The following is a 13,547-nucleotide window of genomic DNA, read 5'->3' on the forward strand; positions in this document are numbered from 1 at the left end:
TTGCTTTTGTGAATGCCAAATTTAAATACAAAGCCTTCACACTAAATCAGTTAAACACTATTATACAGTATGTATGAAAAGCCTGCCAAAGATGTTTTCAAATACCAGATTTAAGTAAATTGCAGTTGCACTTATTGCCAGATAAAACCAATCCACACTTGCTAGAATACCCACTTGCATGACAACAGTGACCTTTAGGATTATGGATTAAATTTTCATGTGTCTAAACAGGCTCTGTCAAGCTCCCAAAATATAGAAATTGTGGTAGTTATAAAGGCAGTTGGGTGTCCTGCATTTCTGTCAGAAGTAAAATAGTGCAGGGAGCAATCAATGACATTATATATATATATATATATATATATATATATATATATATATATATATATATATATATATATATATATATATATATACACACACACACACACACACACACACACACACAAACACTTCACAATTAATTCTGTCTGCTGTATTATTTAAAGCAGATTCTTCTGAGCACAGTTGAATAAACATAAATCTATACAATTCCGATCAGTTGCATTTTGAACATGGTATAATCTCTGGATTTTTTTAAAAGTGTTTTGTTTTTTTTATGACGCATCTGTTTACATAACATGCCAGGTATTAAATAATTAAGCTGAGAGCTCTGAACAATGTCTGTGGAAAATCAAAATGTCTATAAGGATAGTCAAACCTATAGATAAATTATAACAAAGCTTCTTTTGAATTTTTCGCTGGATAATCATTATATACTTATACCTGTTTACAATGGGAAACTAAAAAGTCTTAGCTTTTCCTTTGAGCTGATTCTTCCCTCACACTTCTAAGCCCTGGGCTTTTTTTTTGCCATTTGAAAAATAAAGCCGATAACAAATACATTTAAAAATAATAATAGCCCTGGGTTTAAGTAAATCTGGATATCATTGTCAACCAAGAACTGTCTTCTCTGTAGTCTGCAAGGACTGTTTGCATCTGTACATATCTATATTCCTGCAATATTCTGTTCAATGCCACCTTCACAGTTGTAATACCTTTTGCCATTTAATCCAAGCTGCCATGCCACTGGAAGTCATGAGGACATCAGACTAAAGCAAACCAAATAGGCCAATAATGATGCTAGCTATTATCTCAGTATTTTCCATCCTCTAACAGAGGCTGCCAGTAATTAATAAGAGTATCACCCATTGTACTCTTAACAGAAAACTCACTGACAACTGACAGCCCAGTCAGAAAGCACATGAAATGTATTTAGAAGTTGTAATTGGGCTAGAGTTCTGCCTGTAAACAAAGTTTAAATGGTCCCTAAAATGCAGCAAAAATACTGCATGTTAACTTAATCAATATCCTAGTCCTGTGTAATCAACATGATCAACAGTGCAATGAGATAAGATACCAGTGTGAAGAATAAGAGCTGAAACATTAGAAGAATATTAAGTGTGGGATTTCCAAAAGCACTTACAGGAGATAGCAGCCCAACTCCAAATGAAAGTCAGTGGGAGTTAGATGCCCAACTCTCATAAAAACCCATGCTAAATTGTTGAGCACTTTTGCTACTGCAGCTTTGAATGGTGCTCAAATAATAATAGTAATTTGTTCAAATTCCTTCTCTTGACTAACTCAGTATATGGCTATCTATGCAAGTTTCTCAATATAATCAAATTATATATGAACATAGAATTAAATGTGATTATTTTCATTCAGCTGAATGTCCATAAAACTGAAAATAGAAATGCTTACAAAAATGTTGTACATAGAACAGAAAGATTTTAGCAAACTATTTTGTGCAAAAAAAAATAAAAATAAAAATAAATAAATCCAACCATTCACAAATCACTTCAAGAACTGTGGTATAAATTTGTCATAGATAAAACCGTGTGAGGGACATCAGAGAACCCACAAATATTTATGGAATGAACCACAAGCTGTATACAGAAGTTAACAAATGTCTCATTACAAATGGGGTATGGGTCTCCCAGGAACAGAAGCATAGCACTCATATTATATTCAGCTTAAGATCCTGTTATAATTAAAAATACTACAAAAGAAAAAAAAACTGCTTTAAATATTTCTGGGAAATACTTTTCAGCAAACAAAACATTTGTTGAAACCAAATATGATGTAAATTATATTTACTCACAGTTAATATAAAAAGTGTAACAGTCAGCTTTTAAAAACCTTTTCTGAATTATTTTAGAGTAAATTACTTACCACAATCAAGACCTTTGGATGTCAATTTTAACTATATATGACAGCAAAGTAATCTTTAAATGAGTGTTCAAGCACATATTTTTAAAATCAACTATAAGAAACGAGAGGACAGACAAACAGCGAAATATTTTATGGAAAGTAAACTATTCCCCCAACTGGGATTTATTAAATACAAGTAACTTCCATAATGGGACTGCTCTATTTAAACCCTTAAAAATAAGTTATTTCCCCTAGTCCAACTAATGCAGCCCTCTGTTATCAAGAATTACAGTACTCTACAGTAATGTTCCAAAAACTGCAACTTACAATAGTGGTAGCAGCAGCTACAGAACTCAGCAAAGCCAGGACTTTGGAAGTCATGTGGCCCAGCAAATTCTCTCTTCTGGAGCAACCATCTGGGTTTGTGCTCTTCATGGAATTTGTCGGGGAAGTATCTCTTTAAGAAGGTGTTAGTATCCTCTACACAAAGGAGAGCCCCTGCTGCCTCTGCCAGCATACCAAGTGACTGGGGGATGGCCTAGCCAACCTTCTCTGATGCCCCCTTCTTCTATTGCTAAGACTTTGGGGCACATCCCTGCAGTCCTCTCACAGCAGCAGCTGACTCCTTTACAGCCCCAGGAGCCACATGAAATCAGTAATTCCAGACTCTATGACCTGTATTGTGTGGTTGGGAGATTGGTTGTTTGGGTGAGGGAGGTGGGAAAGGGCGATAAACTGAGCTAGGGGCTGAGGATGGGATTTTCAAAAGAACCTAAGGAAAGTTATGTGCCTTTGACAATCTCAGCTTAAATCAATAGGACTTAAACAGCCATGGGGGCCAGGAGAGGCTGGGACTTTTCAGCTTGGAATAGAGACAATTAAGGGGTGATATGAGTGTCTATAAAATCATGACTGGGGTGGAGAAAGTAAATAAGGAAGTATTATTAACTATTTCTCATAACACAAGAACTAGTGGTCACCAAATGAAATTAATAGGCAGCAGGTTTAAAACAAACAAAAGGAAGTATTTTTTCACACAACGCACAGTCAACCTGTGAAACTCTTTGCCAGAGGATGTTATGAAAAAGTTCAAAAAAGAACTAGATAAGTTCATGGAGTATAGGTCCATCAATGGCTATTAGCCAGGATGGGCAGAGATGGCATCCCTAGCCTCTGTTTGCCAGAAGCTGGGAATGGGCGGCAGGGGGTGGATTACGTATTCTATTCATTCCTTCTGAAGCACCTGGCATTGGCCACTGTTGGAAGACAGGATACTGAGCTAGATGGACCTTTGGTCTGATCCAATATGGCTGTTCTTATGAGAGAAGGCAGCAGTAAAGGCAACCTGGGAGCTCTGTGGCCCAGTATCCCCCGTGGACTCATGTGGAGCAGGACTCTTCCCCCAATGGCCTGGGAGCCAGGCCATAGGAGTTCAAAGGTAGCCTACATCTGCCCAACCACCACCAGACACCACTCAAGTGGGCGGAGGACTGACTTTCAATGGGAGTTGAAAATCTACTCAGGAGCCCCTCTGATATCTGCAGTGACTCTATTAAATGGCATGTTGAATCAGGAGCTAAGGCATGAATATATGGCATAGAACACACAGTATATTTTGAGAGGGGAGGTAGGGCTCGCATCAGAGTTAAGGTTTGCAAATAGTTTGATGCACCTGGCTGCTGGGAAGGAGGCATTGCTCCTGCTAGGGTGAGGAAGAGAAAAACAGGAATAAATCTGTTGCCTCAGTAAAAGTACACTAAGGACAAGTATATTTATTTGTATTTATTGTTCTAAGAGTTAATATATATCAAGGCAAAAGTTTAAAATACTAAGTATTTCAGTATGTAAAATGATAATGTCAGAACATGAAAATTTTAAACAAATTAAAACTAATCAAATGATTCTTTGATTTTATTTTAATTGGCTTCACTATAATAAAATTGCAGTTTTTTTGGTCAGGAAATAGAAACAATTTAATTATATTAAACTACATCTCAGACACTATACACAGAAAACAAATCCTGTTTCCCCCTCCCACTGAAGCAACTTAAACACATTCTTGATTTCAAAACTGAAGCGATATGAAATGCATGTATCAAGTTTTATCTATGTTGTATATCAAATACAAAATAACGGCGTTAAAATAGTATTATAGGCATAAATAAAAATCATAAAAGGAAGGAAACTCTAGTCAGCCTGCCGATTTTGTGTAGGCTTTAGAGAACACATGGTAGGTAAGAACACCAGCAGCTGTGAGACCTTTTTATAGAGTATAATATAAATTGCAGTACATAAGCACTATACAGAAAGGCAAGTATCTTACAGAAACCTTCATTTACAATGGCTGTGCTTTTGGTGTTTTATGTCTGACCTTTAATATTACAAACTGTCAATCAAATGGTGGTAACCTTTACTTAACTGTAACAGAAATGAGAGTCAGACTTTATTATGCTATTATACTATAAATTACACAAGAGTATTTTTCAATGATGCTAATGACACCAAAGTTGTCTGAATTGTAATATAATCAAACTCATCAGTAATTTGCTTTCACTTCAATAGGCAATGTTTCATTCAATGGAAAATTTAATTCTGAAGAATCCAAATGAACCAATTTTTCAGCAACTAAATCTAGAAATAATAGGTCACCTCAGTAGCCTACAAGGTTTAGAGGAGCAATTTTTAGTCACCTTTAACAACTGCTTCTTTTAATAGCTGGTCCTAGACCATGTAAGTTGAGAGACTGCTCCTGATTTATTCCTAAATAACCCACAAGTGTTAGTTCAGGAAGCTACATCTGGGCCACCAAATACTCATGACACACTATAATTATATTCAAAATCTGAATGGGAGGGTTCATACCACATATTAGCACCGTTACATTAAACATTAGGGTTGAGAGCTTCATCTTGCTCCAGTCCCTTTATGACAAGTAAAAGGGCCAGAGTGGCATAAAAGGCCTCTAAAATCCCCATATCCATCCAGGGGAGGATTCCCCCAGAGAAAGAAATGTAGAAGAAAGCAATGAGGCTGATCTTGGAGTACCCTCTTGCAAACCCTGGCATAAGTAGTGTGCCGGAGGGCAGGGCTGGGAGTGGGAGGGGTTAGTTGGGAGTGGGGCACAGAATACAATGATACAGAGATTCCAGGCACAGTCTTTGTGTTTGCTGGCACAGCCCAGGATTGGAAAGATGAAATGGTGGCTTAATGCAATCGTAGCCTCCATCCCCTGGAGTTGAGAGTTCTGTGCTATACCTCTTAGAAGCACAGCACAAAATCTCACCCTAGAAGATTTAGAATTTTAGCAAAATCCTCAGATTCAGCACCAAGGCTACTTAAACATACAGTTACAAAAGGCATAAATAGCCCTAAACAAACAAGGTGGTAGAAAGGAAAAGAAAAAAGAAAAGATACAGGAGGTTATTTGAGCTGCACAGGTATCCTTCAGAAAACAGAAATCCTGACCAAATGAAGCCAACAGATAGGAACAAACTATGGCAGATAACATCTAAAATGGAAACTAGGAGAGTTAAAAAAAAGCAATTTGAAGTCCAAAGACAATAAAGCAACAATAAATTATTGAAGCTCTTTTTCTTTTCTTTCTTTCTTTCTTTTTTTTTTTTAGGGTAAGGTTCTTTTAAATTTCTTCAATTGCTTTATAAAAAACATTCTTAGGTGGAGAGTTACTAGGAGAGCTGAGCAAACAATTTGTAACAAATAACATAATTGACAAATTTAACCTTTTCTCTGTTTGGAGACTGTCGATTAATTGAAAACTATGTGAAAAAGTCACAACTTTTATTTAATGTGGCTTCCTTGTGAGCAACACTGATTAGCAACCACTGGACATATAAGTCACATAATAATGTTTTTGTTCCCAGATTGGAATACTCACATGAAGCAAATATAAAATTTACTATCCATGAATATTTGCAAGTGAAAATTTAAAATTCACACTCAGCAAGTATTTGCAAATAAAATTCAATCCACTAAGAGAAAAATGATTTGTGGAGAGAGTACTCACAGTTTTGAAGCAAGTGTTTGGGGTCAAGTACGAGATAGTAATACTTCTATCATTTTCTCTTTCTGAATTTTTTTTTAATTTCTACCAGCCACAAAGTGAGGAGGGGAGATTTATTCTATTATATTTCGTTCAATTAAACAAATGGTATTGTATTCGCCAATCAACTTCATAATTAAAAAAGCAAAGTCCAAAATAAAAGTGAAATATACAGTTTAAATTTAGTGAAATTCATTCTGTAGGTTTGGATAGCTTTTGGTATTGGAAACTAATAAGCTAGATATCTGAAATAAAATGGGCAGTGTTTAGCTTTAATTTTACAATTAATTTCCACTGATGTTTTCAAATGAGTAACTCTTGCAATGATCTCAGAAGTGCCAGTGCTAATTAGGAATGGAGTTTCCATGTAACGCTATCAAAATATTTGAATGTTTTACTGGTACAATGGCTGAGACAGACATCTTGAACCACTCTAATTAGTATAGAAAATGAAGAGACACTGTAAGACTCTAAAAGAGCAGGGCAACTTTTCTTTCCATAACAGCTGTAAGAGGGAATGATCATGAACCTTTCTAGAAAATAAGAACAAGAAGGATTTCCATAAAAGGTATTTATAAACAAGCATAAATTCAAGTGGTATAACAGGGTGGAATGATTGAAATCAAGACAATTTAAATAACTGATTTGATTTAAATATCTTAAAAATCAATCAAGGCTTTGCAAAACAATTAGAACTTGTGCTATTGCAACTGTGAATTAAAATGTATAGTGAAATTGCTTTAAAATATTTTTAAGAGAAAAATTACTGTGTAAAAAACTGAAATTCTACTAACATAGGAAGCTAATTAAAGAGTACAAAACATCCACTTTAGCAATTTAGGACTATAAAATGGGAAGAAAAAGAACAAATCTCTCTCTCTCTCATGTTTTAATTGCTTGTAGGCTATAAATCAAAGATTTCCCTACAAATTATTTAAAAAAATATTTAATAAGATTAGTTTTTGTACCTATCTTTTACCTTTATTATTTTTAAAAAAACACTAACCTAACCTCTGCAGTAGAGAGCTAACCAAAATGACATAACTAGATTTTATTAGAAAACTTCATTTTCCTAGTAACTTGTGGTAAAATCTGTGAATTTTTACTGACTTGATATTGTTTCCACCAAGAATCCTTTTTGTACGTATTTTTTAATAATTGCATTTCAATGTTCATCCAGCAGTAGTGTAACAGTGAAACAGTTGTTTCTTTATCCTTCTTTAGAGCTTTGGTAAATTCTTTGTTCACTTACAAAAACTTTCATTTAAATATTCCGAACTTTAGAGCTCAATGGAAAATAAGGTGAAAGTTTTTATAAAATAATCAACCACTAAAGCAAGAACTATGTGTCTCAATTGCACTCCTTAAGTTACGTTCAGATATTTGATATCAAACTTTTAAATCAGAAAAATGATTTCAGCTGTGTTAATTGGTCTTACAAAAAACTGCTAAATAAAAGGCTACACGGGTACACTATTGCTAATATTGTGGTCACAAGAAAGAGTGTTCTGCAAATTCCTCATCAACAGGTATGATTTTATGACATAAATGTAGCCCATAGTAGTATCAAAACTGAGCCAGATAATACAGCTGACAACTACATGCTTAGAAATTTGGGTGCTTGTTGGAAAACATTAGAAATGCATTTCATTTTCCAAACCACATTTGAAAGAGAGAACAGATTTCCATCCAGCTTTTTGGCAATGTATTTACTTTCTGTCAGAAACCCATCTATCACTCTTTCCCTCCTTTACTCCAGCACTATCAGCGCAAACACATGGAAGTTAAATAGTATTGCTTTTTTTAATTAGCATATGGTATGAACGAGAAGCTTGGATCTTGAAAATGATGGGGGATTCCCTATTGACCAACTATGGGCCTAATGATCTCCTAGATGTGCTGAGTGCACTAAACTTCCAGTTGCTTCATAGTCTCACAGGAGATCTTTGGCACCTTAAATGTCAGGCCTTTTCACAGTTGCCTTCAAAGAGTCTGTACCCTCCATGCTCCTGGTCACTATTTCTTTTCTAGACTTGACAAGTCATTTAATGGAGCAATATGAAATATTTACATGCACTCCACATTGTTTTAATCTACTCATTCTAGGACTGGGTCACAGTTTCTTAAATTGTAAGGTCTTTGTATGAGTTTGTGCAGCATCTAGTACAGAACTAGAATATGCCCTGATCTCATGTGATCATGCGAAAACAGCAAGCCCCATTCCCCAGTACACACTACCTAGAACTTGGGACCAGGTGCTGGGGGAAGCAGGGTACTGCGTATCTGATATTTCTCTACCATAAGCAGATAGACAGAGGCAGGATATGGAGGAGAGGGAGTAGACAGAGCTATGGTTCCCCTCCCCCTACATGCCAGCAGATAAACTGACATGGTATGGTGCATCTTGTAAAGAAGTTCAGTTCTGCCAATATTATAATTAATAATAATTAAAAAAATGGGAGATTCTCAATTGCTGCTCTCTTTTATGCTGGGTTTCAACTGGTGAATGTTATTTATATTGTGCTAGGCGTTGTACCTAAACACAGGAAAACAGAATCCCCTGGCCCCAAGAACTTACAATCTAAAAAGATGAAAAACAGAAAATGAATGTAATGGGGCAGAAAGTTGGTGAAGGTGATAATAGGCACGTATCTTGTTATTTCTATTTATTTAAAACATTTTTAACATAACATAAAATATATGTATTGATCATGGGGGAGAGGTGGAGACTGGAGAAATGGCAGGAGGAGAGAAGGTGGGTAAATAGGAACAAGGGAGTGAGGAAAATTCCTCTAGCACTGGTGCTCTTGGTCGGGCTCAGAGTGGAAAGTCCCAATAAGAAAGGCTTTCTCAATAAATCAGTCTCCATATGAAAAGTAATGGTGAAGTAGATCTAAAGCTTTTTGTAGTAGTCATAATCACCACCCACAATTTTGTATTTAATAAATTCCAACATAAAGTATTAAATACTAATATTTTGGAACACATCCTAAGTCCACCACAGAGTCTGAGTAACAAGATCATGTCAGTGTTGCTAATTCCAAGAATTCAAAAATCATGAGTCAGACCCCAGTAAATGATGTGGTCTTTAAAAAATAAATAAATCACATTGTTTTTCAACAGTCTTTGGATTCCTTTCATCTTCAGGGGAAAGTCTCCCACTCTAAACTGTGTTATCAGACAGGTCAAAATTCAATCTTTAATATATGCACAAAAATATGGCCTTCCTGTTCAGTGATTAGAGGGATCTCCATTTACCCTGTCCTACTCCCTAAAGGTGTAGGGAGCTGCCATTCTATCTCTGTTTATCCTTCTCCATATATGGGATAGGCAGCGGTTGCACTCACATTCTCACTCCCAGTCCTGTCCCCCCCAACTTATTGCCTACATACATTCTCCCTAATTCCTTCTGACATCTATAAAGGTTATGCCATGCTGTCCAGCTTAGAGCACCCTGTAGCTTCAGTCCCATTGACAGGAATGGGAGATGGTGGCCATTTTCTTAAATGGCAAAACTTTATGAGCTGGAATGCAGACACCAGAAATTCATCAGAAATCTTAAAAAATAAATAAATAAATAAAATAAAAAAACCCCACCCTCCCACACACACACATCTCAGAGGAAGGGGCAGGCCTTGCCCCTTATTGGAGGCAGCAAAATAGTATAATAATGCTTATTTTAAGAGAGTCTTATTTTTGGTGTTATGGTACATTTATCCTATTTGTTGTATCTCCATAATAGATTTAAAAGAAATTAAACCCTACATTTATGCAATTTAAGTATTTTAAAGATAAAATATTTTGAGAGGAAATTTGGGATCTCTGTTTTTTGCGGTAAAATAAAAATAGAGTCATTTAGTTAATTATGTTGCTTGCTAAATGCCAATATTCATGTGGGGAAATGTTTGCATCTAAACTTTCAGGGTGAGCTGCTTCTCCATGATCCCTACTTTGAATTTAGTTTTCTCTCCAAGTTAAACAAGAAAGCTGTTTTCCAATACGGAGAGTTTCTAAATGTGAGGGGGAAAAATTTCTTCATGAGGAACACTACAAAAAATGACACTAATTCCATGTGGTTACAGCACAGACCTAAACAGAAGACTGTTTAAACCAAAGTGAGACCACAAATTAAAAGGCTGTGTGTCCCCACTCCCATAACACTGTAAAGACAGTGATTCAGACAATGATTTATTTTCTTACATTCTATTAAAAACAGTAGTAATAAATAGAAGCAGGGGGAAGGATGGAAAGAGGGGGAAGAAGCCATGTTGGGATTAGTACTATACTGCAGCAGATAAATCTCCAGTAATCAACAGACTTTTTATATTTTTAAATGTTCTATAATGGACAGTACATTACATATGTTGCAAATGATATTTATTATCCATTTTTAAACAAAATGTGTGTGTTAAGTTATATGGGCTTGTTGTTTTCATTTGCTTTTTGACAACCCCAGACTAACATTTGGATTCCCCAGTCACACACAGTTGTCATCTAACACTATCCCCCACAGGCTGTGGTCCTTCCAGATAGTGAGAATCCTGGTCAGGTAATGAAATCTAGTCTCTGGGCAGCAGAGGGTTGAAGCTGAACCAACATAATCATAAATGCCTTACTTTTATTCTTTTCTAGCTTCCACCCATGCCCTAATTATACAAAGTCTTTGTATTATCCTCCTTTCCAACAAGAGTTTTGAAATGAGCTCCCTTCTGAATTCTACTGGTCTAGCAGCTGCTACTGTTGAATGAAGACTGAGTATATCCTCACCACAATGCTCCCAAATCTATGTCATGCATGGGAACACAGACTGAATCCTGGATTTGAATCCTGAACTCCCAATTAGAAGTGCAGAAAATTTACCACTGCGCCACAAAGTTGGCACCCTAAAACTTTTGATGTTAAAAATTACTTCATTTATTTTGATAGAGTGAGATTTGCTATTGCATGCCACAACAGTTCAAAACATTTTTTTTAAAAAAGCAGGATTGCAACCTCATATGCTATAATTTTGCCAAGTGTCCTTAAGAACGGCCATACTGGGTCAGACCAAAGGTCCATCTAGCCCAGTATCCTGTCTTCCAACAGTGGCTAATGCCAGTTGCCCCAGAGGGAATGAACAGAACAGGTAATCATTAAGTGATTCATCCCCTGTCGCCCATTGTTTCCTTCATGAAAACTATACGCCAAAAGATTTTAAAAAATTGTTGTCAATATAATTGCATAATTAAGAGAGAAAAGAGATGCGCCTTTCACCTATGGTGTGAAATAAGATGGCGAGTGAATGAAGCAGATATGGGAAAACTGCTGGAGACTGCAGACGTTGCTGAGGAGAAGATTACAGCTCTGAGAAGTGTGATGCTGTGTATAGGGTCAATGATTTGATCAGTGACAGACAGTCAGGTAGGATGTTTGTGATCCAACACTTCTTTTCATCCTACCCAATTTTACCTCAACTTCCCTTAGTCTGTTGTGTTGTATATGAGCTTTTTAATGACTTCCTTGTTAGAAAAAAGATATTTAAAAAAATATCTAAAAACGTAGCAGCACAAAACAAAAGACAACATTCTGGGTTGTAGAACTGAGAGAACCAAATATATGTTGCCGAAAGCTAGTCTAGTGCAGTGGTTTTCAACCTGTGGTTTGCAAACCTCTGGGGGTCTGCTATGTCTAGACTATGTCTAAGGGTACATGAAAGGTTCCCGTTAACATAAACAGTGGTTTTCAACCTGTGGTCCATGGACCCTTGCAGATCTGCAGAGTATGTCTAAGATTTCCAAAGCAGTCCGCACCTCCATTCAAAAATTGTAGGGGTCCACAAATGAAAAGAGACCATTGGTCTAGTGCATTATAAGCAGCCAACTTAAGAGAAAGCTTCAGGACTCCAATCATCAGACTGAACTAGTGACTACCAGTTCTGGAAATGTAGTGGTGTACTGCACCCACAGATGCAAGAGCACTGGACCAGATTCTTAGCTAGTATAAATTGGTGTATCTTCACTGACTTCAGTGGAGTTACACCAATTTACACTAGCTGAAAATCTGGCCCATTTAGTCTCTAATGTCTATGCAGGGAGTGCCACATGCCAACTGTAACAGACAGCACTGGAGATTACATTATTGAAACTAGATCTTGCAGGTTCAAATTTATGCTAGGGGAATGTTTTAAAATAGTTTTTAGATTCCAGATAGGAACACAGGAAGAGAAGGACACTAGGATGTAGTTTTGGTTTTGTTCCTCACAAAGCAGAAACTAATTTATTGGGGGGGAGGGGCGGGGGGGGGGAGGGGATGGTGAGAGCGGAGGAACCACAGAGACAGAAGCCAGTACATTTGTGAGCTGAGTGGGAACTGGTTCAGACCTCCTCATTGAAAGCAGTCACTGGCAACAGGACACAAAGAACTTTCACAGAAGGGATCCTAACGTGATAATAGTCACAGCCCATTTAATATAAGAAATAAGCTACTAGTGACAAACATATGAGCAAATACAATAATTCAAATATTTTCAAATGGAAATTTGACAAGTATTTGGAGAAAAAAAGACTTTGCCTTATAACTTCTAGATGAACAGAAGAGACAAAGAGCTGGAGAAATTTCATGGTCTCCTGCCATCCTAAAAATTCCTACATTTGACAAAGTAAAATTGCTGTCATTTTCTAGGCAGTAAATGTTTTACTGCTGGGAAAGGATTTTGATGTTTGTAACTTCTATTGAAGTGCAGTATGAAGTACTTTTCAAACAAAAATATTGCCACATCTGAGAAACAGACCAACAGGAACTATAAGACACTTGTTCATCTGTATTTCTGTGACTTTTCTCACTTGGTATTATTTGCAACCATACTTTCATGTCTGGCATCAGAGCCAACTCTACTCAACATCATACATTATTTTTTATCATGTTGTTAAATACGTTTGCCAGTTTTGCTGCCTACATATGATTAGTGAGGTTTGCACATACTCAATGACACAATCCAGAGCATGACATTTTTGCAGAAAATGTGTTTACTGTGAAATGTCTCTTTAGAAGTTTGCTCTCCTTTACAGCTTTGATCCACAAGACATCAACAGTCCTGCATTTTGAATGTATGTTTACCATTTACATTCTGAGTATCTATCACTTTCACACTACACTGCTACTAAGAGCTATGCTAGTCACAAACAGTCCCTTTTCTTCTTAGGTGATCTGAGTTTTCACTACATAAAACCAAGTCTCTTAAAATGCTTTCATCTGTGATCTTTACTTTCATAATGACTTGACATTTAAATTCTGTTATGCATCAACACTTCACAGAAAT

The 13,547-nt window shown here is 36.4% G+C and overlaps 1 protein-coding gene across 2 annotated transcripts in view; it reads right to left on the reverse strand.

Moving 5' to 3' along the window:
- VPS13B (vacuolar protein sorting 13 homolog B) overlaps positions 1-13,547 on the reverse strand; it is a 947,892-nt gene that overhangs the window by 336,550 nt on the left and 597,795 nt on the right. The gene's annotated exons all lie outside the window — the stretch shown is intronic.

This window comes from Emys orbicularis, chromosome 2 (assembly GCF_028017835.1).
Source record: "Emys orbicularis isolate rEmyOrb1 chromosome 2, rEmyOrb1.hap1, whole genome shotgun sequence".
Lineage (NCBI taxonomy): Eukaryota > Metazoa > Chordata > Testudines > Emydidae > Emys > Emys orbicularis.